At 37.8% G+C, this 25,402-nt stretch overlaps 1 protein-coding gene across 5 annotated transcripts in view; it reads left to right on the top strand.

The window, feature by feature from the left end:
• The window catches only part of THRB (thyroid hormone receptor beta), a 280,496-nt gene that overhangs the window by 12,808 nt on the left and 242,286 nt on the right, over nt 1-25,402 (top strand). The window lies entirely within an intron of this gene.

Raw genomic sequence — 25,402 nt, 5'->3', positions numbered from 1 at the left:
TCACAACTAGAAGTTTAGTTTTTACTCATGTGAAGTTGAAAATTGCTGTTTCTGATGATTGTTGACTATGCTCCACGGTGGTTCAGGATTAGACTCAATTCCTTTGGTCTCAGGCTCCTCCATCTTCAGCTCATGGTTTCCAAAGTCATGTGTTCATTGCATCAGACCACTGAGAGGGGAGTGAGAGTGGAGAAGCTCACTGACTTCCTAACCACCTTGGCTTGGAAGTGACACAAACTCATTTTGCTCAAATTCCACTGATGAAAAGGAATCACGTGTCCCCACAAAAATGAAGCAGAGTGAGATGGTCCCTCCTGAACAGTTGCCTTTTAGTGCTGACACTATACTATAGAATGGGGAGCAAGGATTGTTTGGTGAACTGTGTTCGCTACTCTGTTTTTTTAATTCTTATGTAGATTTCATCACATCGCTGTCTTGTTGTTTTTGAAGGCAAGGGATGGAAATATCTTTATAGTAGTGAAGTAATCCAGTTCTATTTTTTGGAGCTGTACCACCCTCCTATCTGACCTAATTCTGTTTCCTGATTTCCTTCTCACTTTTAGGGGGCCGTCTTCAATCTTGCTAGCCCTGGCTTTTCCTTTTAGTCTTTGACCGTCATTTTGATTTTTTTGGTAGATCAGTGTTGGCCCTGATATACACATAGTTTTGGGAGTTTGTGATTGACCCTGGTATTACTGGCACATCATTAATGTGCTCATTTATTTTGAAGGGAAATAAAGTTTAAAGTAGAGTTGTTAGGGAGCAGAGGCGAGCGCTGAGTCTTGGTGTGTTGACAGAGAGATATTGAAGCCATTTTCCTGGAATCATTTTACAGAGCTTTAGACTGTTTAAATAAATGACTCATTACATAATGTCTTGACTAAAAATACCAATTTTTCTCATGTTTACCCTACTTATCATTGCTTACTACAATGGGCAACCCTCCCTTTTTTTAGTCAAAAAGGATGTTTTTGTTTGTTTCCCTTCCCAAATTATCAACATGCTTTATCAAATATTCAACCAGGTGTATAGAAGTAGCTCCCATGAAGGAAATTTAAGAGGGGCATGAATTATAAAAGTGAAGTAAGTGAAAAGAACAAAGAAACCTTTTCCTTTTTACTATCCACATTTTATCTTTCTGAAAACCTTACATTTAATTATTTTTTAAAATTTTTAAAAAAATATATTTTATTGGTTTTTCTTACAGAGAGGAAGGGAGAGAGATAGAGAGCTAGAAACGTCGATGAGAGAGAAACATTGACCAGCTGCCTCTTACACACCCCCTACCGGGGATGTGCCCGCAACCAAGGTACATGCCCTTGACCGGAATTGAACCTGGGACCTTTCATTCCACAGACTGATGCTCTACCACTGAGCCAAACTGGTTTTGGCACATTTAATTATTATTAAAATGTCTTATTCTAAGAAGGAAGTGCAAAGGGCACATGCCTTTTGGATTATCAAGAAATAAGACTAACTAATGATAAGTATTATTTTGAGGACACATAAAAGAAAAAATATTTGTGTGCCTTTATATTAGCCTAGGTAGGGCTGTCTTCAACTTCACAAGTCTATTTTTGTAAAATAGTTTGCAATGTTTTTTTTGAAAATTAACAATTTCAGTGTTAAGAAATGAATCCTGACATATGCCTCTCAGGTACAGAATTTAGCTAATTCTTAATATTCAATAATAGATGAGAAATAATTCTCCTAGTAATCCCCAATTTGTTACTGGCTCATCACTAGGGTCTCTGTGGGCTCAGGGTAACCCACAGTATAAACACCAGTCATGTCCTATTTTAAATTCTTCTTAAGGAGCAGTGATTGGCCAAGTGTGTTGTAGGGAACCCTCAGGATTTATGGAAAATGAGAATAATAGATGTTCGGTTACCTGCCCAGGATTCTGGTCTCCTGAATGCAAATGTAGCCCTCTCACCTATTTTGAATGTGGGGCTTAAGCTGCCTACCTTCTTTTTTTATAGCAGCTACATCCTTCCATTGTTCTGATGCTCTTCAGCCATCCAAATTCAAACTTACATCCTTCAAAATCCAATAGATATTTTCCTTTGCTTCTGTTTCAACCTAGCATCTCAATATCCTTCACTTAAGGATATCCCAGATGTCCTTCTGTAATTAATAGGATTGAGATCCAAATTCTCTCTGCTTCTGCTTGACTGAAACATACCACTTCAGTGACATTTCCTTCCCCATCTTGTCCAAAGGTTACGTGGTTAGTCATGTATTACATATATTCTTCACCATTCACTGACCAAGCCTCATATTTGTCAATGAGATGGATATTTCTTTTGCTAGATTTGAAGTTTCAAGAGGGCAGGGACTATGTGTTAAACCAGTTCAATGGAGTCTAGAAGTGCAGCGTCCAGCAGTAGGTGCTGAGTAATGCTTTCCTGCTGTAGGCTGTCTTCATTTAATTACTATGAGTCTAATTTTAAAATGAACAACCGTGTGTCCTCAGATGAACCAGAATATACACTTACAAGGCCCTGCTGTCCTGCATTATAAATAAGGGAATAGGTTGTCCGGCAGAAAAGCAATGCTGTTCTTTTCCCTTTTAAAAAAATTAAATTAAAAAAAGAAGCTATCCACACATAAGAACTGAGGTAGAAGATCTTCCCATCATCTCAACTCAGCTGACAAGAAATCAGGGCCCCAGAGAGGATGTTCTCTGCAAAGATGAAACCCAACAAAAATCTATGATCTGAGAAGAGTGGCTTCTGAGGATTTGCAAAGGAAGGTTCTTAAGAATGGCTTGCTGTGAATAGACTCCCCCAAGGTAGGTGGTCTGACTTTTGTATGACCACAGAGACTTCCTTAGGTGATGGGTTCAAGTTTCTGCAGGACAACATTTTGAGGCTGTTTGGAAAGGGTCAAGCTACATCCATTTTTAAATGTTCCCTTTGCCCATGTGAGAGCCTCTTGAACACATTGCTGCTGTGACATCTTTCACAACTCTTCGCTTTTTTGTGGACTTCGTGTTTTGTTGTTTTTAGTGTCTCAGAATTTCCATTACATGGAACATGAGTGTTTTAATATCACCCTGAGGGGGGGTTACAATTCATTTCTCTTTATCTATGCAGTATTTTGAAACAACTTTTATTTTTTGTTATTTTATGGTTTTTAAGTCCCCACTGGTGATTCGTTCAAGTTTCATTTGAACCAAGGCAGCCATTCCTCCTCACTTTTGTCTCTTTCCAGCACTAGAGTAAGACCCCATTCTTGGAGCCAAGGCTATTGCTTATATGAGTTCTAGCAAAAGTTTGGCTTTAGTGGCATTTGAGACTAATCGGCATTATGTCGCACTTCCTGGCATTTTTGAGCAAAAAAATGTGGTTTTGCTTCTCCAGCCAATGGAAGAGAAAGAAATATACCAGAAGTTATGTTTCTGATGGTCTGAGAGAAGTGGCACTTGGAGGCATCTAGTGATTCTGTGCTCAGGCCTTGGACATGAAAACATTAGCCCCTCTGAGAAAGGGATACTGTGGACCCAGAGAACCCTTACATCAGAGGAACCTGAGGATCCAGTGCCTGCCAGCACAGTATTCCTTCAGAAGACTTACCATTAGACTTTGGGTTGCCCAGAAGCAGACCCCGAGATGAAATTGTATAATGTGGTGTTTTTTTTTGTTTGTTTGTTTGTTTGTTTGTTTGTTTGGGGGGGGGGTAAGAAAACACCAATAGACAAGTGGGAAAGGGAACCAGGGCAGTAACAGCAGCCCCAAAGGGAATGTTATCAAACCAGTTACCACTGTGGGCACCTGGAGCTTAGTCACATTGGGGAATTCTAGGAGACAATGAGGAACATATGCCTCATAGTCACCCCACCCAAGAGGCAAGTGATGCATATTGATTCACCTGCCAGGGATTAGGTGAGGACTGCCTCCGGAGACCATTGACTTCCTGACATTTCGGGACTACGACTTGGGCAGCCAAGAGCACACCTCCAGGCAAAGGAATGCAGTTTTGGTCACTTGGAAGGCAAGCTTTGGGGCACTGAAGTGGAGCCCATGGGGATAGGCTGAAGGCACCAGCAGCATCGACTATGTTAGTTAGCCTTTCCTGTCATTGGCATATGACCATGCACCTTAGCTATAACCTCCATTTACACCCAAGGATCACTGTTTTTCTTTGCACTTGTGTTTGGTTCTCACGAGGTACAGGCTGCTTTTAGCGGCAACAGTGGAGCTGCCCTCACCAGCAATGGGTATAGGACCAACTAGAGAGCAAGCCATTGAAATAGGAGGCATGGCCGGATCATCTACCGGCTTCCTCTGCCCCATCATCTCTCTGCCGTACTGCCTTCCTTCTCTCTAAGGCCTTGCTCTAACCCACGATCATGAGGTTATTATATTCTCCCAGTAAGATTCCCAAACAAATAAAATGTCAAAATAGCACATCTGAATGTTAAAATTACTTCAATTGCAAGTTAATGACAATTAAGGTTTTTAATTTTTCACTCAATTTCAGAAAACAGTGCTCTGTCAGAGAATATCTCACAATCTTAAAAAAAGACACCTTTAAAGAAAAGCTCTTCTTAAACCAGGAAAACACACACACACACACACACACGCACACACACGCACACACACACAACTATAGGCTGGCCAGAGGACATGTTTACTGGTTTCAAAGTCCTTGAAAAGAAATGGGAGATACAGGCTGTCCCAAAAAGTGATGCTGAAATTTTAAGGTTTTATATTTTCACAAGCATAAATGCTACACACTTACAAAAAAAAAATATTTTGAAGCTTAATCATTTACATTTCTTTAATACTCACTTAGCTTGGCAGATTTGGAAGAGTAAAATTTTCATTTCACTATTTTGTTTCAGCCTCTGATCGAAGACGGTAACCATTAAGACAACACATTAACATGAAACGTTTACTTTTCCAAATCCGGAAAGCTGAATGAGCATGGAAGAAGTGCAGATAATGTAACTTCCAAAGGTGTTCTTGTCTGTGTGTGTGGCATCAATCCTCCCGAAGATACTAAACACCCTGTAGAAGGAAAGAAAACCATGTCACTCTTCAAGGCCGGGTCTGTGTGCGGAGACCTTGCCGAGTCAGATTTCACCACGTGTGGGAAAGAACCAGTCCTCGGGGGTGAAAACCGGGCGCTTTGTGAAGGATGGCGCTAATGCCAGGATGAGACACGGTTACAGGGAAGTGCTTTCAGGCTGGCAGGCAGGATCTGTGCCAGACAACGACTTGTCTTTGAAAGTGCCTTTGCCCGGCTCTCGGCAGCTGGGCTGACCTAAGGGCCCCTTCTGAGCTTCCCTGCTGTCCTAACAGGCTCCTTTGGAATCCCCGCCCCCCCCCCCCCCCCCCCCCCCGCCCCCAGATCTATGGGGCCTCTGGTTCTGATGGATTGATTGCTTACTGGTGTGTTTACTTAGATGCCAGTGTGCTAAAGTGATATTTTATGAAACATGACTTCAAATATGTTTTTTAAGGAACAGTGAGCATGTTTATTTTCTTCTGTAGTAACTAATGTCAACTATATAGAATTTTAGTTTTATTAAAATTCTATAAAATGATGGTATCCATCTTAAGAATGCTGTGTTTGCCTTAACCGGTTTGGCTCAGTGGCTAGAGCGTCGGCCTATGGATGAAGGGTCCCAGGTTCGATTCCAGACAAGGGCATGTACCTTAGTTGTGGGCACATTCCCAGTAGGGGGTGTGCAGGAGGCAGCTGATCAATGTTTCTAACTCTCTATCCCTCTCCCTCTCTGTGTAAAAAATCAATAAAATATATTTTTTAAAAAGAATGCTGTGTTTTGGGAGAATTATAAATGCTATAAAAGGTGAGAAAACTAGTGAAGTGTTAAAGTTTGTGGTTTGGATCACTTTGTTTTTAACTATCCTATTTTCTTGTTCCAAACTAATCTATTTGCTAGTACACAGCCCTTGAGTATGTGTGTGTGTATTCAAATTACATAATTTGAGTGTGTATGAGTATATAATTTGAATATATGTTGACTATGTATTAAGAATATATATAGTTTGAGAGCAATATGAGAAAGGATATTAGAGATATTATAGTGGTAGCAGTTTATAACAATTTCTTACATTATTTCTAAATGGAATAAACTACAATTTCTCAATATTGTGGTTTCATTTTTTATAAGTTGTTTTTATTTTACCAAATAAAACATTAATTTCAATAATATCAAGTTGTAGTTACTCATATTTGTATTTGCCATAATGTATTTTAGCTTCTTCTTTCTTTCTTTTTTGCTTGTTGGAAAAAAGAAATCCTAACTTTGTATTTCAGACTCCTGCTTCCTGTTGCATGATGGCTACAGTTGTATAAAGTAGCACTGCTACCCTCAAGACTAATGAGAACATGACAAATTTTGAAGCCCCTGCCAAATAGAACATTTTGTTTTTAGAACATGAGCTATAGAAAACCACATGTTAGTATCATAGATTTCCTTTGTGACTTATCATAGATGTTATGTTCTTTCAATTAAAAAGTGCAGTTCATTGTATGAAGTCATTCTCCTATCTACAGCATCTTGGACGGATTTCATATACACACTTTAAAAATTAGTAAGAAAAGGAAATGTTTTAACCAATCTGATATGAGTTCACACAGTTGAATCAATGGTGCCCATCTGTCAGTGTTTGGGGCTTGAACATCTCTCTATACCTCCAGTTCCTCAGTTACCTATGCATAGGATGCATTGTTTGCAACAGTCTTCTGATGGATAAAAAAAATAAATAAATAAAAATAAAAAATAAAAACTGAAAAAATTTTAAAATGATGTATCAGAGACAGAATCCTTGCTGGAAGTATTGCATATTTGGATTATGTTAGCTTTTTTAAAAATTTATTTTCCACATAAGAAACCTAACCCTGACAGTAGATGCTAATACTACAGATTCTGGTATATCTCTCACAAAGACTAGGATGGCAAATAGTTTTGTACCAACTCACATAGGTTTTGGCAGCTGATGTACTTGAAAAGTATTGTGAGGCCAGATACAGGATTTAGCAGTAAAGAGAGCTGTGATTTGAATAGTATTTCCCGCTATGGAATAACTGAGCATAATAGCCAGAATATCATGTCTAGTCTTATCCTGTGTCCATACTTATTGAGGATTAAATCTTCATGGTGTTATTTTTGTGCTTTTGAAGGGGTAATGTACATATTCTGAAGACTTGTTCATTTTCTACTCAATAGTAAATCAGAATATTCATTTGGAAATCAAAGATACTATATAAGAGTATCTTCTGATTGGCAACTTCAGTGTAATATCACATAAAGCACACAGTAAACTTTTTTATTTGCTCTGGTTTCTGAGTCCTGATACTCTATGTATAAATACACTGAGTGAACAGATTATTATGATCTCTAAATGCATAATAATATGGCCATTCAATATATATCCTATATAATAAAAGACTAATATGCAAATTGTCCCCTTGACCAGAAGTTCGACCAGCAGGTAGGCCAGCCAACTGCCCATGTCCCCTCCACCTGGCCAGGCTGGACTGACCCCATCCATGCATAAATTCATGCACTGGCCTCATGTATAAATATAAATATAAATATAAATATAAATATAAATATAAATACACACACACTGGCAAGATTATTATGTGTTCAGAGATCATAATAATCTGGTCACTCAGTGTATATCATTAGTAGTATTTTAAAAATAGACTTATCAAAACAGGTATAACTTCTTCAAGAAAATGCTAGGTTCTTAAAATAAAATTGAGGTTAATATTTTCTGTTATATTTTAAAATGGCAAAATTGTGTTTATTTGTGCATTTTATCATTTGGACTTTTGGTCTACTTTATTTCTCAATGATAATACTCATCGTATCAGGAGGGTTTGGCCAGCTCCTTGACACTGAGAACAGGAAGGAAATAGTATATGAGAAGATAAGGCAGGTGGGGGAACCATAGACAAGCTCATATTTTGTCTGCACAGAGAGATAGGAAAATTTGGCAAACAGGCCACAAAAGTTCAAAACTGCTGTTTGAAGTTCAGAGCCTGTGTGGCTTATTTCACCAAGTAAAACTGAGTCTTCTGTCAATCAGTTTGGTTGGACTCTTTTGAAATGTGCCTGTGAGGAGATCTGAGTAATGTTCCCTTCCACTATTTCTCAACTGTCTGCCAAACCTGGAAGCACACAATTTCTTACTTTACATTAAGTGACTGCAAGGTCCTCAAGAATTAAGGACGTGAGGAAAGAAGTCTTCTGTACAGCTGGTTTTGGCACTCCTTCCGTAGACGGATGAATCACCCTTAAACAAGCCCAGGACTTGACTTTATGAAGATTGGCAGAGAGAACAGTAGGAGACAATTGGTTTTATGTTCTAGCCTTTTGCACAGCTGACTTTTCTTTGTAAGGGTTGTTAGTCTTCAGGACAAAATGAATTATGGCCGGCCAGGTGTGTCTACATACTTTAGGGGATCCTTCTAGAAGGGTACCAAAGTGCTAGATCCCTGTAGATGTTTCAAGATGCTATCATTCCGATAGCTGGATGATGGGTTGTTTTGACCATCAATAACTAAGTTTAGTATTCTCTGGTTTAAAGAGTAAGTGAAGAGGGTCATTGTCTCAGAAATCATCTGAACATTTTGATTTGTCCTACCACATACAACTATAATAGTATAATATGACACGGCAGGTGAATTATGATAGGCAGACCTGAATATAAATATGGGTGACCCCACTAACTGGCTGATATGATACTCAGAAAAAAATTACTTCTTTGGCTTTTAATTTCTAATTCTGTACAAAAAAGAACTGGTAGCCGAAACCGGTTTGGCTCAGTGGTAGAGCGTCGGTCTGTGGACTGAAAGGTCCCGGGTTCGATTCCGGTCAAGGGCATGTACCTTGGTTGCGGGCACAGCCCCTGTAGGGGGTGTGCAAGAGGCAGTTGGTTGATGTTTCTCTCTCATCGACATTTCTAGCTCTCTATCTCTCTCCCTTCCTCTCTGTAAAAAATCAATAAAATATATTTTTTTAAAAATGGTTTTAAAATTGCCTATGAAGGACTTCCAGGATCTATAGTCATCCCAAAGCACTATCAGGCATTTGACATGTCCGAGTGTGCTAAGTCCTTATTTATGTACTCTGTTTTGAAGTTTCATGTGCCAAAATCTATACTAACTCAAATTTATTGATTTAAATTACAAATATTTATTGAGTACCTACCATATAAGATAAAGATATACGTGACATGGAAAAATAAAGATGAATAAGATGTCAATATATATATATATTTTTAATTGCCTATGATAAATAGTGGGATTAACAAGTTCTTAGTGTAAAATTAAAAGGAACTGGTCTAAGCAGGGCTATGCCTTTAGTCTGCCAGGTCATTTTCTCCTGGATGGGGGAGAAGGAAGAGTAGGAAATTAGTAGAAGTAATTGAAATGTAAGAAGAATACCAATAGCTGCTCTGCTCATAAGGAAAGAAAGTCTCTCATGGTGTCCACCTGGATAGGAAGGAAATTTCCAGGCTGATAATAGGCAATTTCACATGTTGGACAATCATATGCACAGCATGCTTTCGTTAAATAACATCGCACTGGTAGAGGAAGATCTGCTGAAGGCCCCTGGCCTTGTGCCACAACTCTCTGTGGATGTTTTGGGTGCCACCATCAAGGCACAAGTGACATGTTTATCAAATGTTCAGGGGTCACAAAGCTGGAGGGGAGAGTCAATATGCTAAACAAAGAGTGTGGACTTAGATTTTGAGAGGCTGGAACAGTAGGTTCAAATCAAGAAAGCCTAGCCAAAACCGGTTTTGCTCAGTGGATAGAGCGTTGGCCTAGGGACTGAAAGGTCTCGGGTTCCGGGCAAGGGCATGTACCTTGGTTGCAGGCACATCCCCAGTAGGGGGTGTGCAGGAGGCGGCTGATCGATGATTCTCTCTCATCGATGTTTCTAACTCTCTATCCCTCTCTCTTCCTCCCTGTAATAAATCAATAAAATATATTTTTTTAAAAAAGAAAGAAAGCCTAGAAGAGGATTTAAAACCACAGTATGACATTAGATACATATTGGGGGTGCAAATCCTAGGAGACCACCAAAAATTAATTTAACATGAGCTGATAAAGCAATGCAGTGCCTCCATCCCTACTGTGGCCATAATTTCATTAAAACAATAGTTCTCAAACTTGAGCTGTGTCATAATCACATGGAAGGCTTGTTAAAATACAGATTGCGCCCAGCTGGCGTGGCTCAGTGGTTGAGTGTCGACCTATGAACCAAGAGGTCATGGTTGGATTCCAGCCAGGGCACATGCCCAGGTTGCAGGCTCCATCTCCAGTTGGGGGGAGTGGGTGTTCAGAAGGCAGCCAATCAATGATTCTCTTTCATCATTGATGTTTCTATCTCTCCTTCTCCCTTCTTCTGAAATCAATAAAACAATACAAGAAAAAACTAAAAATACAGATTGCTGGGCTCACCGCTAGATTTTCTGATTCAGGAGCCCTGAGCTGGAGCTGGAGAATTTACATCTTGAATGAGTTCCCTGGTCTGGGCACCCTGCATGAAAACTACTGCATTAGAACAAGTTTTACTCAAATCTAAAGAGATTACTGTAATCTCCTGAAGTGTTGAAGCAATTTTGGGTCCCACTCTTTTAGTTAGAAGGAAGCTAGAAGGATGGGAAGAATCCTGGCAACTAGGTAATGTTAAGGAGTATTGAAAAAAGAAGAGATTATGGAGAAGAGAAACACTTCAGAGGAGTAGTACTGCCTTCAAACACTTGAGAAATCAAAGTGTGGAAGAGTCTCTGTTAAGAGTGTATACATTGGAACCAGGTAAACTTGGATTTGATTCATCCTTTTATAGACCGTATTTAACAAATACTTCTTTAGAACCAGGCACTGTCCAAATGCTTTGCACGTTAACTCATTTAATCCTTAAAACAAACAACCATATATAGTAAGTAAGTTCAGAGAGGTTGAGCAACATCCTTAAGGTCACATAGCTAGTAAAAAATGTAACAGATTTTGGAATCTAGGCACTCTATGTCCTTAAATACTACATTTACATGTCCTTTACCCTGTTTGTACCTCTCCACTTATTGGCTGTGTGTCCTTAATAACATTCTCAACTCTCTGTAACTCAATTCCTTCATCTTTAAACAGAGATGATACTTTTCTTAAAGGGTTGTTCTAAGGGTCCAAAGAGATAGTATTTGAAAATCAGCTAGCTTGTGTCTTGTGTGTAAGACTTCTGTGATATCAATACTAGGAGCAGTGGGTAAAGTCAGTGTGGGTCACACTGTGACGGAAGAGTGTAAAACTTGTCAGTTTTGTGGTCCAGGAATAGTGGCAGGGCTTTAGCTTTGGGAGTATTTCCTGGCTTCTACGAGGGCATGGACAGCACCCATACCTGGAGCGGGAGGCTGGACTTACTAGACTTCAAAATTTTATGACTATAAAACATTGATCTCATTCCTTGAAATGTCAGTCTGCATCAGATTGTTTGCTTGTTGCCCCCTTGCTCTCTTGAAGCTTTGTGCAAACTCTAACAGATTGTGCCTGTCATAGGTAAGGCAGTTATAAAAATAAGTTACCCAAGCTGTTTTCTGTTCCTTACTGGTACCTCACTCTGCACCAGCTCAGACACCCTTTCATAGTTGGTTGCTCTTCAACACTTCCCTCCAAATAAGTTAGTAGAATGTATTCTTCTTGCCTGGTTTCCTTATACCTCACTTTTCCTTAGTAATGATGTATTTTGATTTTTTTCAGGTATCTGAGACTGTCATATTTCAAAACAATGGGAATTATTCACAGAGATATTTAATTATACTCCTAAGAAGTAGATTGAATGCTTCCCCTGACTTATATATAGAAATATGATAAGAAAAACCAGACATGTAAGGGGGAAAAGCTTGTCTGGGTTGCCCTATTTTGTGGTGGAGTTTCACAATCAGGGGTAGGACTAATGTTGAGGTCACAAACCCATGACACTGTGGTTTGTTTGAAGTGTTTTCCCAGCTCCTGTGTGGCTCCTGCGTGTACAAGCAGCTCTCTTGCCTGGGCTCCCTCAGGAATTAAGTAATAACTCATGAACCTATCCGGCCTATGATATGCTAGTAACTGCCAAGAGCCCAGAAACCCAAAACACAGAAAGCTGGCTCTGAGTGAGGATGTCTACCTAGGCAGTTACAGAGGTAGGGGGATATCTGCTAAGAGAGAGGGAAACCCTGAGTTCTTTGAGATGGTTCAGTTGAGGTGTCTACAGGGGAAATCATGGAGATCTTCCCAGAGGAGGTAATGCTCACTCTGTTTTTAAAGAAGAGTAGTAGTCAGCTTGGCAAGCGTGTGTGTGTGTGTGTGTGTGTGTGTGTGTGTGTGAATTAAGTAAATGTGCATATACTGAATATACAACTCCCAGACCTTCTCCCCCAGCAATGGGGTTTCCAGAACCCTAGCATCCAGATGTTTTACTTTGCAAGGCAATCACTTGAAAAAGTCTTTTCTTGGAAATCTGAGCAGTATAAGAGACAGACCTAAAGATATTGAATAGATGGTACCCTATTAAACATGAGTTATGTCTAACCATGTCAATCTATAAAGTAAAAGGTAAAATTAAGAAAATCTCCCAGAAAGGAGAAGAAAAAGATGATGGTAAATAGGAGAGAGAAAAAACACACATAAAAGAAGTAAAAGATCAATTTAGTCAGCCCAACATTTTAATAAGAGAAATATCAGGAAGAGAACAGAAAATGAACAGATGGAACACTTAAAGCAACTAATTCATGTTTGTTAAAGGGTATACATGTGTGGTGGGCAGGGAGAGACATGAGCTAGTTCTCATCCTCTGTAGTGGGGAGAAAGCAGATACTGCCTAAAACAGAAAGGCCAAGTAATACAGTCATCATATTATGAACATGGAGGTAGTCTTATTTCCTATAAATAAATAAAAAAGCTTGAGTGACTATCCATAGAAAGGAAGAGATGAGAGGGGGTAATGGGAGACTAATCTTTCATAACAAATCTTATACAACAGATTGATACTTAAAACCATGTGTGAGTATAAATTTGACCCCCCCAAAAAATATATAAATGAATGGAATTTTATTTACATCTAGAGAAAGAGCAAACTAGATATACCAGAAAAATATGACTAAACTTGGAAACAGTGCTAATGAAATCACTGAGCATACAGCTGGGACACAGCAATTCAAACCAAAAGAAAACTTTAAGTTCTAGACATGATAACTAAAATCAAATCCACACTAAGACTCATCCTGTTGAGAATGCAGCCAATTGAATATAAAGGAGCTGGGATAACATTACTTGCTAAGAAATCACAATTAAATAGCCAACTAACTTTTGTGATTTTCAAAATGCTGAGCAAAATTGTCATCCCCAAATTTTATACCTGCTAAAGTATAGTTACATTTTAAAATTAAGGACAAAGTAAAATATTATTCAAATAAGTAAGACTGGATTAATTATGTTGAAAGAAGTATTAAAGGATATACTAGAATAAGAAGAGAACTGAACTAAGAAATATGGTGTAGGTTGTAGGGGAAAATAGTGAGTAAAGAAATTAGCATGATGGGAAATGTAAATAAGCACAGTTGGTAAAATCAACAATAGTAATAGTGACTGTTGTTGATGAGTGTTTGTTAGAAATAATACAGAACTTGACTACTGTACCCATAATAATATGGGCTGAGGAAGAACTGGAAGTACTTGTCTTCAGTCTTCGTATTATTCTAGAAAAGAATCGAGATAATGATTTTCTTTAGATTTTGGTTGGTACACAAATTTAGGGGTAACTTCCATAGAAATGGAATGACTTCCAAGTCAAGGGAAGGAAATAAAGCAAATTCAATCAGTTTAATAGTTAGCAGGGGGGAAAACCAAAACTGAACCCTCTAGTTTGAAGAGAAAGATTGCCAGATTACATAAAAATACAAGCTCTAGCTATATACTATTTACAAACATCATATTTACAAACTTAGTGACCCAAATATTTTAACATAATTGTGATGGAAACAGATATATTGGTCAAATATGAATTAAAATGAAGCTAAAGTAATAATATTCATCTTAGGTTAAATAAAACATTAAGGTGACACTTAAGAAATAACTACATCATAACCTTGATTATTTGGGTCAAAATTTAATGACCTAAACTTATCTCATCTGGGCATTTGTGTTGAGATGCATCATATTATCATATTTACCAAGTTAATGCAACTATTTCTTAAGGGAGTCCTTAAGGCATTTTTGAAGGGTCAATAATTCCTTCTTGAAGGATAGTATTTAACACATTACTTCATCAGTGGCCTAAGTGGTGATAATGTGACCTAAATAAGTAGTTTCCCCCCCCCCATTAATATTTAGAGAATTGTTGGCAATATTCACTGACAGCATCTAAATTCTTGGGAAGTAAGACACCAGGCTATGGTGAGTCTCCCAGCCCAAATCAAGTATACTTTTGAAGCAATTTCTAATCACAGTGAAAACTGCCTCAGCAGCATATATTATTTCTAAACTTGCTTCATGTAGCAGTAACTTAATTGCCTGAGCCTGTTAAAATACAATATAATATCACAAGGTCCTTAAAGATTATTATCGAACTTAGAAATGAGCCCTTCCCCCGCTTCCAACATGTTTTCTACTACACAAGTTATGTAGAAATCTTAATCCGTTTAACATTCTGTTAAAGTTTCAGATACTCCTTCCTCCCGGCTTAACTGGCCCTTGCTACAGAAGGCAGCTCCTGTCCTTACTAATCAGGCCAAAGCAATCTCTTTGTCAATAGCCGGGCCCCAGCAGATACTGTGGGATGAGCGTTCGCTCCGTCCAGGAGGGCAGCCAAGTTGTGTAACCCAACAGCAGTGACTGGAGCGGGGTTACATGGCATTGGTGGAAATTTGTTCTTGCGAATGCGCAGAAGCAGATGGGCTTTAGGTGCTAGCTTCACTCATGCTGGGTGCCTTGCCCAGAAGGGGGTGGGGCCGGTAGCCTGAGAAACTGGGTATTTTTCCCAGGCTTCTGGGTCACTGCTGCAGCCTCTCAATGCCCTTTAAAAAGCACCTCGAGGAAACTTCTCACTGGCAGCCCAAGAGCCCACTGGTTCCAGGGGAAGAATCTGGGCAACAAGGAAAAAATTTTCTCCCCTCTCTCCTTTGCAGGGCTCATGGAAAGAGGGATCTAGTGCATTTGGTTTAAACCCGAGGCCAAAAGGTAGCAGCTGAAAACATGTATTTTTTTTTTTCCTTTTGGACTTGAGGCTTCAAACAACCTGATTTGCTTGCTACTTATTACCACAATTTTAATCATGTAGATATTTCCCTGGCATTTAAAAGTTTAGACCAGGGTACACTCTCAGCAATACCTTGCTCCCCACATGCTGTGCTAGTGATCATTCCATTTCATTCAAGGGATTTCACACCTAAGAATTTTCTTAAGAAAACCACCTACTTCTCATACCATGAGTCGGCTCTGTTTGAGTTATTTATTCCAGAATGATGGTTATCAATTGTGTGATGTTTTTCATTGATTTTGTTTAGGACAAATAAAATGCTCACCTATTTTAAGGTACTGTTCAAATTTGTTTGTGAGCCCATATTTATGTTAAACCCTTTACCCATTTCAAATGATTTTTTTCCTTTTAATTTTAAATTATCAAATGAATAAGAAACTTATTATTCTAAAAAATAAATCAACCAGACAGGAAATATTGAAAAGAAAAAGATGCCATTCCAGTGTCACTCTTGTGGCCCCACTTACTATTTGTGGACTAGCTTGAAAAACAAAACAGTTTTCTGCCACATGTGGCCACATATCTGGAATTTTAGAGTGTCTGACTGGAAAGAAATATCGAGATCATTTATTGAAGCCTTCTCAATTCCAAAGAGTAATATTTGGTTTAAAAGCGGGAGATAACTTGTCTGTGGTTATCATTTCAATATGCCTGAGTCTTGGCCTTGGAACTCGGCTCCTTGCCTTCCAGGACCTTATCCAGGTTATCACACTGCTAACAAGTTTTTCATTATTAACCATTTATTTTTAATACCTTTTATTATCCTGATCACAGAAAGAATAAATGCTCATTGTAGAAACTCAACCATCAATTCTCTACCTACCATTTGTCACTACCTTTGAAATAATGTATTTCCTTCTAGGCATTTTTCTGTGCCATCATTGTACAAAAATGGGATCAGACCTCACATAATTTTGTGTATTGCCTTTTTTTGCTTAATGTCTGGTGAACATTATTGCATGGCATTGGACATTGTTCCTGAAAATTATGCCAATCTGTGCTATAGATGTATTATAATATCTGGTAAGTCCTATTAATAGCCATTGGAGCAGGCACCACATTTTCAAAAAAAGATGTTCTCTTGGACATAGGTGACTATAAATCCCTTGCTTGCTGTATGAAAACCCAGCTGTTTTACAATTTAGTAAACTCTTGGAAGGACAGTGAATCTTTAAAACCCAAAGTTATTCCATGTCATTAGATTATATATCCTATAGTTAAAGAAGATCAGATCATTCTAGAGAACAAATATATTTAGCTCTGGCTTGGTCAAAGATAACTTGATCATTGTTATTTAGCCACATCTCTGTTTTATTAGACAACTGGAAGAAGTATTAGAATAATCTGCCTTATTAGTTAGTATTCACAGTGTATTTTATAATGCAAATAACAGTAATAGTGATAATAGGAGTAGTTACTATTTACTGAGAATATATTGTGTGCCAGCTACATGACAATGTCTCTGCAAACACACTTAATCTTCACAACAGCCCAATGAGGTAGGCACTAGTTTTATCCTCACTTTATAGAGAAAGAAATTATAGCTCAGAGAAGTAACTTGCCTGAGGTGGCCAAGTGAGGGGTTGGCAGAATGCAGACTTGAACCCAGACCTACCTCACTCCAAGCCCTAAGACTGGGGTCCATCTTTCCAAAGTGATTCTGATGAATTAAAATTACTTGTTGGTCATTTAAGTTATTTTATTAGCAGTGGCTCTAAAACTTTTAGGGATTAGAGAACTATTTGAGAATCTACCTGTTGCCTAGAAAATGGTATATTTGAAAAGATATGCACAATTTAAAACCAAATTTTGTTAGAGTCTCTAATCTGAGAGCCCCTACATTGGGTCTTTAAAATTTTTCAATCTTCTGGAATCTTTTGCTAAAATACAAATAAGCCTATAAGAGGAACAAATGGAATACTTAACAACTGAAATTGTGACATTTGAGGAGGGGGGGAGATGGACTCTGAGGAAATGGAAACAAAGATGGCAGGAAGCACTTGTTACACATTGTACCTGTTCCTCATTTTCTGGAACTAGGAAGCTCTAGATGGGACCACTAAAATGTTAGCACTGACACTGAATCATAACTAAAGAATAATTTCCAAGGTATGATCTCATAACCAAATAATGAACTTTTAAGGTAACCAACAATTATTTAGTGAAATGTAAAATAAAACTTTTATGTTATTCCCACTTATATTAGGGTGTAAGTTAAAGGAACAAAAGATAGTTCTTTAAATATTTAAATATTTGTTAAAAAAGAGAAACATCTGGTGCAAAAAAACTCATGATCATTATAAAACTAACACAGTAATTTAAATTTTTTTCTACATCGCAACACCCATCATGATTGCATGTAATTGAGAGTAAATTGTTTTTCAATGCAATTTTTCTGATCATCTCTGAACTCTATGATACCCCTGCCTGCTGATATTAGTTTTATAATTTAAACCATTGGATTCATTTTTCCAGAGTAATATAAAATAAGGAAAGAAATTTCTGCTCCATTTTAGATAGATAAGTCACAAAGATAAGGCTTTATTTTAACTTTTTCATTTTGCTGTTCAAATGACAGAGTTCACCAGATAATACATTCTAAATGCCATTAAGATAATGTGTTAAATGAAATCTCCTTAAAGCACATAGCATAATATTCTTTTTAGGGGAAGTGGGAGCAAAGTAATGGGGATAGCAAGTAGGATGTTAGGCACCGTCTGATTCATGTGGTTTAAATGTTTCTTAGAATTGAATGGCTAAAAATTAACTCTTTTGTTATGCATTTTGAGAGTAAAAATCGTACCCCCCAAATACAAGTAAATACGTTCTCAATATGTATGTAATAAGTATGTAAATTGGGTATATTGATTTGTTTTCCTTTTAGAATATTTATAACATACTTGAGGATTCATAGCCATACTATATGGACATTATACATCTGAGGCTCTACTGGTTTGGAGTTTGATCTTTGATCTTTCTTTTGGAACAATATGAGTCTAATTCTCCCAGTAGTAAATTGGGTGTTCAAAAGTAGCATTCATTCTTTCAAGCTACTGATACAGTATTTACTGCACTGTGGGGGTAGGAGGAGATGATTGACTCAGTCAACTTTACCATTTATAAAAGATTTGATGGAGGAAGTTGAAACTAAGAGCTAAATTATTAGCAGTCAATCCATTAACTAGTACCCTACTGAGTTGCCTAAAGAGTTGAAAATGTTTAACACCCTGAGAGGCAATGAAATTGCAATGGGGGAGAAGAAAGCTTCTTTAAAAAAAATACACAAAGGCAATTGAATATAAACTACAGGCCATAATTTCCATCTTCTGTAAAAATTACAGAGACTTGAGCCTACTAGACATGTTTGAAGAGAGCTTGAAAACAGTCAATCAAATTCAACTGCTTCATCTTTCAGGAATGAAAAATTATGCTGAAATAATTAATCTGGCATCAGCCCACCATGACTGTCACTTAGCCTCAAATGCTTTCCTTTTCCTTCACCTTGCTGCATTTCTTTAGAACCTTACTATTCTGATGTGGGTTCTGGATCAATTCCATAGATAGCCCTTGAGAACTTGTTGGAAATAGTCTCAGACCCTCCCAGATGTTCTGAACCAGAATCTGCATTTAACAAGATGCCCAGCTGATTCATCAATGTCTGAAAAATCCTGCTTTAAAAATGGATGCATTGACTGAATAATAGCCACTGTTATGACCCTGAAGAGTTCATGTAGCTTCCAAATGTGCCCAACCTTTCTCTAAACGCATACTGGTATATCCTCACTGGGAAATTGACCTGCTATTGTAGAGAAGTATAGGACTAGAAAATATTTTCAGGTTTTTTTGTTTTGTTTTGTTTTTTTTCCTATTGAGATGTCCTTCCTTCCCTCTCTAGCTTTCTTCCAAATAGAGTATAGTTCAATAAATTATTGACACAGGTGGGATTTGACAATTGGTGACACCAAAATTCCAAACACAAGTTGCACTTGTTTCATCATCTTTCTCTCAAAACTATTTCTGGAATAACAAACATGACAGGTATTAGATGAATTCTCAATTCACCTTACTCCCCACCTATAATGGATACTAATTAACATCAAATGAATAAAAATTCTAAGAGTATTATTAATCAACCTAGAAAGAGTACAAACAGGTTACTGAATGAGAGAAAGGCAATTAAATACCCTTATCACTATCATGGGCAAAACTCTATTTCCTAGTCCCATAGAATGGAGAGGAACTTGGTTTACTTTCAAGGTTGTTTCTATCTGGTGACAACCAAAGCAGATTGAGTGAACGCATTCCTATAAGCTTTATAAACACTTTCCATTTATTTTTAAATGCCCTACTCTAAGAACCTAAAAAGACTGCATGCTTTCTTTTTTACTGACTTCAGTGAGAAGATAATCGTTTGCAGAGAAATTCAGTGAAGCAGCTTGATAAAATGATTTAAAAATATATTTCAGAGAGTAGAGCAATACTAGAGATTTCAAAACACTAGCCTCATGTTCTCCATCTTACTTACAGCAGGCCTGGGCCCGACGGCACATCCATATCTACTCCTCATCCAGACAAATGGGCTATTTCATTGAATTTTATAATACAGTTCTCTTCTCTACCTGTTAATAAAAGAGCCCCTTGGAAGGAAGCCAGAATTCTCTTAGGCAGTTTAGACTTTCTGAAAGAGGAAAATAAGAAAGGGGAGTAGCAAAGGAATGTAGAAGTAAAAATGAACTTTGGGGTCAAAATTCTTATTGGAACAGATTGAACCATCTGATTATTAAGTATTGTACCACTACTGATGTTTTAAATGAACTATGATTAATAAAGTTATGCTGCAGCCTCAACTCTCAGTAACATTATGAAACAAAATCATCTTTTAATTCACATTTCTCACTGGTGCCCACAGAACACATGGGATAATTGAAGCTCCCAAATTGGGTGAGATCTCTCAGGGTCTCAAGAGCAAGTTGGGAAGAGGAGGAAGGAAAGATAGACAAAGAAAGGGTTTGCTGGGAAGGTTGAAGAGAAAATTCAGAACCAAGAACATTCTATTTATAATGCCTTCCATGCTGCTTAAGATCTGAATAAGGGAGGCAACTAGTCCAAGTTCCCAACACTGATGAAGACCAAACTAAACTTCCCAAAGCTAAACTTAGGAACCCAAACCTAAACTTCCTAATCTCTGCTGTCCTTAAGAAAATAAATCTTTAATCCAACAATGGCTAGCACATGGCCAAGTACGCAGGCAAGGCTTATTTCAGAAGAAGCAATCACTGTGTGGACTTCATCCTTGCTGTCTTCATACTTTGAGTGGAAATTCCTTATCTACATGTGAAACTTAGTTGCGTAGACCTCTGGCCTGAGGCTGTCTTGGAAAATGCCATTCAGTACTCTATATTGTGTATGGTGCTGTTGAAAACTTAAAAATAAAGCTTTGGTTTGGAAAACTCTAATTCTCATTGCTTTTATGATCTTGGGGGGGGGGGGGGGCGGGGAATTTTATTCTCTATGGGTCTTAGTTTTTCCTTACTCTAAAATCATGATCTTGTACAATTTGTCCCACTCTACATACAATTCTGTCAGCCTGGCCCTATGATTTAAAGCTTGCCTTTAAACAATGACAGAGAGAGAAGACCATGAATTATAAGAGCAAAGGGAGATCATAAATGTGCTTGAAAGCAATTTAAAAAACTCTTTGGTTAAGCTGTACCTGTTCTTGTAAATGCCACGCTTACTTCTAATTTTAAATTATAGTAAAAACTAGATTTTATTATTTCTTTACAGCAGTTTTATTGGGATTCAATTCACATCCCATACAACTTACTCATTAAAAGAGCGTACAATACAATTCAGTGGATTTTTAAAATTATATCCACAGAGTTGTGCAACCATCATCACTGTCAAATTTTATATTATTTGTATCACCCCAAGAAGAAACCAGTCCTTGTTAGCAATCACTCCTCCTTCTTACCTGCCCTGTCCCAACCCTAGGCAACCACTAATCTACTGCCTGTCTCTATGAATCAGCCTGTCTGGACATTTCATATATGTGAAATCATACAACAGCTGGTCTTTTGTGACTGGCCTTTTTTTTCACTTAACATTTCCAAGTTTTAGTCATGTAGCAGTATTTTATTTCTTTTTATTGCTGAATAATATTTTATCTTATTGGTATACCATATTTTATTTTCCATCCATTAATTTATGGACATTTGGGTTGGCCCACCTTTAGGCTATTATGCACAGTGCTGCTATGAACATTTGTGTGCCTGTTTTTAGGTGGCATATGCCTTCATTTTTCTTTAGTATATACCTAGGAGAAAAATAGCTGGGTCATATGGTAACTTTATTTTTACCAGACTGTTTTTGAGGAGTTGCCAGACTGTCTTCCAAAGTGCTACACCATTTTACATTTCTGTCAACAGTGCATAAGGGTTCCAATTTTTCCACATCCTCAACAATATTTTCTATTTTTTAATTATTATTACTATTATAGTGGATATAAAGTAGAATCTTGTTGGAGTTCTGATTTTCATATCCCTTGTGGCCTCTTTTGGAGAAATGTTCTGTCATATACTTTGCTGATTTTTAAATTGTGTTTTATTTTTATTATTGAATTTTTTATATATGCTAATTGTAAGTTCCTTATTAGATATATGTGATTTGCAAAATTTTTCTTTCATTTTTTATTCCAGTATTGAAGTAATTTCTTTTCTATTTTTATTAAAGTATTGAAATTCTAAAGAACAAGTACCTTGGTCTCAAGCCACGTAACTGCCTATTATACAGAGACATAGAGAATCTGACTTTGTTCCTAAAACATCTGTGACATAGCCGGGCCATAGAAAATCATGTAAAATAGATCGTTCAGCTGTTTTCTGATGAGAGATTTGGCACCAATTAAAAAAAAAATCAATCTCTAAATTATGAGAAATAGTAAAAAGATATGTGATCGAAACTGTCCAAAGTTTATTATTAACATATTTATGGAACACTACTCTATATTGGGATTAAATAAGAACAGTTGAGAGTTTCATTCTCATCTTATTGGGACTGATAGTCATAACAACAAAAGAACTTTTTTAAAAGCTGGATATACTGCAAGGTTTTAAAAATCATTCTTTAGAACCCTGGCTGGTGTGGCTCAGTTGGTTGGGCATTGCCCTGTACACCTAAGAGGTTGACAGTTTGATTGCCAATCAGAGCACATACCTGTGTTGCAGGTTCAGATATGCAGGACACAGCCAATTGATGTTTCCCTCTCTCCCCCTTCCGTCCTCTCTCTCGAAAAATCAATTTTAAAAATCTTTCAAAATAGCATTCTTTAAAGATTTTCTTTTATTGTTTCTTTCTATGTATTTTCCAAATATTGAATATTTGCTTTAATAATTTTTATTCAGCTGAAACCGGTTTGGCTCAGTGGATAGAGCGTCGGCCTGTGGACGGAAAGGTCCCGGGTTTGATTCTGGTCAAGGGCATGTACATTGGTTGCAGGCACATCCCCGGTAGGAGGTGTGCAGGAGCAGCTGGTCTATGTTTCTCTCTCATCGATGTTTCTAGCTCTCTATCTCTCTCCCTTCCTCTCTGTAAAAAATCAATAAAATATATTTTAAAAAAATAATTTTTATTCACATGTTAGAAATAAAGTAGAATACCTACATATGTGTATATATTATATATATATATATATATGTGTGTGTGTGTGTGTGTGTGTGTGTAATATATATGTATATATTTGTATATTCTTTTTAAGGATCCCTCTTTCTAAAATCAATGATGTTGATTATGTAAATGCCTTCTTGGTTAATTTGAAGAAGTTTTTAAAAGAGCTATTCCAGGATTAATTCACTCACTGAATAAATAATTGCTCTGTCTATATTCCAAGGTCTGGTCTAGAAGATGGAGTTAAGGCAGCGGATGAAACAAACCTTGACTGTGTGTCAAGGAGCTTACAGTCAATAAACAAGTACAAATACAAATAACTTGTAGAGTTATAATCTCCTTAAATTGCTATGAAGGGAAAGAAGAGGGTGCTAAGAGGGACTACTAGGGAGACCTATTTTAGGCTGAGGGCTCAGGGAAGTACCCTGAGATATATGGAGGACTAGATGGAGCCATCCAGAGAGGGAGAAGAGCATGCTGGCAAAGGGTACAGCATGTGCAAAGGCAGGAAAGAGTTTGATTAAGTCCAAGAAAGGGCAGGAAGGCCAGTGGACTAGACAGGTAATACATGAGGTGGAGGAGGATAGGAGACAAAGAAGAGAGAAAGAGCCAGTTCACATAGGAGGTTGTAGGTCACATTAATGAGTTTGAATTTTATTTAGAAAATAGTTTTGAATGGTTTTGAGGAAATGACATGATCTGATAATAACTTTTTTAAAAATTATGTTGACTGCTTCATGAAAATTAATGTGTAAAAGTAAGGTAGAAATAGAACCAAAATGAGCACTTAGGAGGCTTTTATAGTTGCCTAAGTGAGCAATGATGGTAGCTTAGACTATGATGGGGAAGTGGAAAACCAATAAGGTGAACTATGGTTAAGATTATGTGTTCTATAGACCACCAAACTTCAGAGGGAAGGCAGGGAAGGGTGGAGGGTGGTAAGAGATCAAACAAAAAACTTGTATGCATGTATATAAGCATAACCAATGGACACAGACACTTGGAGTTGAGGGCATGTGCTGGGGGTGGGGATGGCCAGGGAGAGCTCAATAGGGGGAAAAGAAGACTTTTGCAATACTATATATAATACTTTATTTTTTATATTTTATTGATTTTTTTTACAAAGAGGACGGGCGAAGGCTAGAGAGTTAGAAACATCGATGAGAGAGAAACATCAGCTGCCTCCTGCACACTCCCCACTGGGGATGTGCTTGCAACCAAGGTATATGCCCTTTATTGGAATTGAACCCAGGACAATTCAATCCACAAGCCAACGCTCTATCCACTGAGCCAAACCAGGCTATATAAAATACTTTAAACAATAAAGAATTTTTAAAAAATGTTTGAAAACACTTGGAAATCACTGCTAAGTAGCAGGGAACAGTGTAGAACAACAAGAGAATATGTGTTCTAGGTTAGAATACTAATTCCCTCTCTTACTAACAATATGACCATGGGAAAATTAGTTCTCTATGCCACGTTTTAGGTGTAAATAGGAGATAAGAAGAAGAATCATCTCATCATAGAGTTAGTGAAAATGGAATGAGTTAATAATGCCCTATATGCATCATAAGAGTACCTGGCACGTAGTGAATGCTTTAATAAATGTTGTTGTAGTTGATATTGATTTTACTATTTCAATGGACAGCCGTTGGTGTTGGCTTGGATGGGGAAGAGGAGTGAGGTGCCAAAGACAACTGCAGGTTTCTGGCTCGAGTAGCAGGTGATCGATGATGCCAGGTGCTGAGATGGAGGAAACGGGAGAGAAGCAGCATTTGAGGAGAAGATTACAAACTTTGTTTCGGGTTATGTTAATTTGAGATGTACATGAGACATCCAAGTGAGATGCCAGGCAGTGGAATCCGGTGCTCAGGGTCCTGAGTATCCTTGGCCAGAGATTGAGCTTGTATTCAAGATGAAACTAAAATGTACTTGATAAATTTGCGCAACAGGCAGCACTTGCAATAGTGTGACTGGCCAATGGGATATCAAAACAACTGGGTGACTAACCTTTGAAGAGGTGGCAGATATAGCAAAAAGAGTGTGGACATTGTTTCCAGACCACCTTTTGCACTTTACTCCCCCATTTACTATGGGGGTGTCCACCAACAGTTACAAGTGTACATAGATTCAATGGGTTGGAGAGAAGGGATCATGGACAACTCCCAGTTTCTGTCTTGAGTGCTGGATAGTTTGTAGGGCCAGTTCCTAGGATGGAGTAGGGTGGCGAAAAAACCACATTTCTCAGAACTTCAACTTTCTCAGCTGGAGCTGAGTATACCTTCTTCATAGATGAGGACTAGAAAGAATGTATATAGCATGTCTAGTGTAGTACCTGGCACATGGCAGATGCTCAATTATGTTTTTCTTGTGTGGTCTGAGCTCTTCTTCCCTTTTACCAAAGCTGTATCTCCACCTCTCCTGCCTCCATTTTTAGGTTAAGATGTAAGA

Source organism: Pipistrellus hanaki, assembly GCF_964339955.1.
Source record: "Pipistrellus hanaki genome assembly, chromosome: 13".
NCBI lineage: Eukaryota > Metazoa > Chordata > Mammalia > Chiroptera > Vespertilionidae > Pipistrellus > Pipistrellus hanaki.
The sequence above is the reverse complement of the archived record's forward strand: the minus strand, read 5'-3'. Positions and strand labels throughout refer to the sequence as shown.